Below are 3601 nucleotides of genomic sequence, written 5' to 3'. Positions count from 1 at the left end.
CGTGACCCGCTACAATTTGATACATTCAACACTGAACGTTCCGAGCCGAGCGTTCCTTAAAGGGGCCGCGGCCCGCCCAGCGCGGAGGGGCCCCACTGCTCCTGGGCGAGTGGGTGGGGGAGGCGCGCAGCGCCGAGCACCCCCGAGCCTGGAAAGCAGCCCCAACCGTTTTGCAAGCTAAATTGTTTTTAAATTTTTTTTGCAAGCGATTTTGGCGTTTGTATTCGCCGCTCCACGTGTCATCGAAACGGACGGCGTGGTTCGAAGAGACTTTCGGTGCCGTTTCGGGGGAGGGGACAAAGGGAGGTTGAAATCGGAAAGATGCTTGCTTAGAAGCCGTCGGAATGAAGCCGCTAAGGCAGGGGTGGGCAACATGCGGCCCGCAGGCTGGATGCGGCCCGCCAAGCCATTCTGTCCCTAAAAAATTTAGAAAATTAATATGTATCCGCCCCTGGCTGGCTGTCATGCAGCCCTCGATCCCGTGCCAAAACTCAGTAAGCAGCCCTCCGCCCACAATAATTGCCCGCCCCTGCTCTAAGGGGCTCCAAGTGACCCTCCTGCCCACGGCCCCAACAGCTGGGGCAGGCGCGGTGCCTGGGATCCTGCAAGGACTTGGGTTTGTCCTTGTGGGGACCAGGCGGCAAGGAGAAGGGTTTGGAAATCACCACCCCTGGCCTTTGAGCGGGGCTTAGAAACCACGAGGGTCTCTTTGTAAACGGCATGTGTCCACGTTTCCAGCTTCTCCTTCCCCGGCGGAGGCTGCAGGAGCACTGGATCGCAGCCTCCCCCAGCCGTGGGCTGGGAAGGGACCCGCAGAGGTCACATCCACGTGTCTGAGGGTGGATCGGCCCTGTCCAAACCAATGCCGTCAGCTCAATGCTGCATAAGAGGGTGGAAGGGGACGACTTAGAGCAACGTTCCTGCCTAAGTGCAAAGTGCTGCACTGAGGAGGGAGCGATCCCCTGCACCGGTGCAGGCTGGGGGGGACGGGCTGGGCAGCAGCTCTGCAGAAAAGGACCTGGGGGGGATAGTGGGCAATAAGATGGATAGGAGCCGGCAGTGCGCCCTTGTGCCAAGAAGGCGACCGGCATCCTGGGCTGCATGGGCAGGAGCGGTGCCAGCAGATGGAGGGACGTGATCCTTCCCCTCTATTCAGCACTGGGGAGGCCACATCTGGAGTCCTGTGTCCAGCTGTGGCTCCCACTACAGAAGGGATGTGGACACGTTGGAGAGAGTCCAGCGGAGGGCAATGAAAATGGTTGTGGGGCTGGGGGGCAGGACTGGTGAGGAGAGGCTGAGGGAACTGGGCTGGTTTAGGCTGGAGAAGAGAAGACCGAGGGGGACTGAATAGCAGCCTTCACCTCCCTGCAGGGGGGCTGCGAAGAGGATGGGGCTGGGCTGGTCTCAGTTTGGGCAGATACAGGACAAGGAGCAATGGGCTCAGGCTGCAGCAAGGGAAGTTGAGGTTAGAAATTGGGAAGACTTTTCTCACGAGGAGGGTAGTAAAACACTGGAGTAGGTTACCCTGAGAGGTGGTGGCAGCTCCATTCTTGGGAGTTTTCAAAACCCATGTAGACAAAGCGTTGGCTGGGATGATGCAGTTGGGGCTGGTCCTGCTTGGAGCAGGGAGTTGCACTAGATGTGACCCCCCTGAGGTCCCTTCCAGCCCAGTTGGCCTAGACTTGAGGGCCCTCAAGGTCCCTTTTAGACGCCAGGATTCTCCGAATGCTAAAAGCAAGGCATTTACTCTCATAAAAAACATGAAAGTGGAGATTTTCACATCACAGCATGGCAGGACCTCCCTACATGACATGAGCATGGGAGCTTCAGCGGTTAGGGCAGCACCCGGCGCTGTGAGGGCTGCATGGACTCGGTGAGAGTTGGCGACGCCAGGTTTGTTCCTGCATGAAAAGCTTTCCTGGCTCTACGCGCCCATCCCGGTTTGTCAGAGCTCGCGGTTATCCTGATCTCTTCCCTTGGCAAAGGTCAACGGTGTAGACGTATTTCCCGCTTTGCTCACCCCGCCAGATGTGCTGACCTGCCCTTTGCTGGTCTCTGCGTTGAGCCTGGGACCCTGTGCAACTCTGTTTGTTGAGGCCGGTCGGAGCACCTCAAGCCGGGAGGCCTGGGGGAGGTGGGAGAGTAACATTTTATTTTGCCTCTGACTTACTCTGGTCCAAAATGCAATGGATCCTGATGCAGCCATTTGAAGAAGGGAGGATCAAAGGGACCGGCCCGGTCACTGAGCCACATCCCCTGCTACTGCAGCACGGCATTGTACTCCGAGGATCCCGGGGGAGCCCACACTTTGTCTGACAAAGGGAAGCCGTGTTATCCCTGAAGCTCCTCTCTCAAGCTGGGCTTTGGCCTAGGGCTTCTGCCTCCAGCTTTCCCCAGCTCCACTCCAGCCTGTGACACATGTGAAGGGTATCTGATGTCTCCTCCCTTAGTTACTTCTTCAGAAGATACAGGCTGGAGAGCGAGATCCGCCTCCCTCCGGCAGTGCCGCGTTGGCCCCCCAAGGATAAGGGGCAGACGCCCGTGTTCAGGGGTGAGGGTGGTCTCGGTATCCTGGAGCGAGGGAGAAGAAACAAGCACTCGTTTTCCTCGGGAAGGGAAGATCTGACTCTGAACCCCCAGCTCAAGTGAGTCAAGAGCAGCTAATCATACGTGATCATTAGACTTGGAACCGCTGACCATGCTTGAAGTTGTTGTGGGCTTGCCGGTGCTGTGCACCCGCGTGATGTTTGTCACTAGCACTCATCCAGCTGCACACGGGGTGAAGAGGCCCCTCTCCTGCCCTCGTAACGTCCTGGAGAAGCGGGGCTGGAGGGGACCTCCGGAGGTCATCTAGTCCAATGCCCTGGTTGAGGCGGGGTCATCCCTATCCAAACCATCCCGGGCAAATCGTTGTCTAACCTCTTAGCCCAACTGCAGGGTCACTTCCGACACAACACAACACATCGCGCCCAACCCTGGCCCAGGTAAAGCAGGGGCCACAGTGGCCAACGGCCCGCTGCTGCAAAGGTTGTTAAGAGACCCGGGCAGAGGGGCTGAGCAAGCAGCGATTCCCCAGCGGTTCCACCTACGCCTGCCCCATCCCTGCCGTCACAGTGAGCTTCTGTGCTGGGCACGGATGTGCTACTGCGTGTCATTCAGCTGCAGTGACCCCGAGTCCCAGTGCAGCTGGGCTTGTCCCCAGGGCAGTCGGGATTTCACAGCCAGCCCGCTTAGGGGAAGCAGCTGCTAATCTCCTCCAGCAATCTGTGATCTCAGCCCCTTTTACAAGGTACGGTATGTGTGGCCTTGCCTTCTGGAGATCTGCACTTCCACCGAGATCTGCAAGGCTCTGCACAAGGAGACCAGGGTCTGCCTCACCGGAGTACAGGCGCCCCGACAAACCAGACGTATACTTTGCCTGCAGACCCAGGCCCGAGCCATGGCTCTCACAAAAAGGGGACGGCAAACTGGTAGATGAGTCCAGCCGGGGTTGCCCAGTGGTCCCCGTGCTTGGTGACTCCGGTGCAGCCTGCCTCCCCGTCCTCTGGTACCCGTATGAGATGCACCATCTCGCCTCCAGGCACGGAGGCGAGCAACTAGC

The sequence above is a fragment of the Alligator sinensis genome, unplaced genomic scaffold (assembly GCF_000455745.1).
Source record: "Alligator sinensis unplaced genomic scaffold, ASM45574v1 scaffold61_1, whole genome shotgun sequence".
In the NCBI taxonomy this organism is placed as follows: domain Eukaryota; kingdom Metazoa; phylum Chordata; order Crocodylia; family Alligatoridae; genus Alligator; species Alligator sinensis.
Note: the sequence above shows the minus strand (reverse complement) of the source record.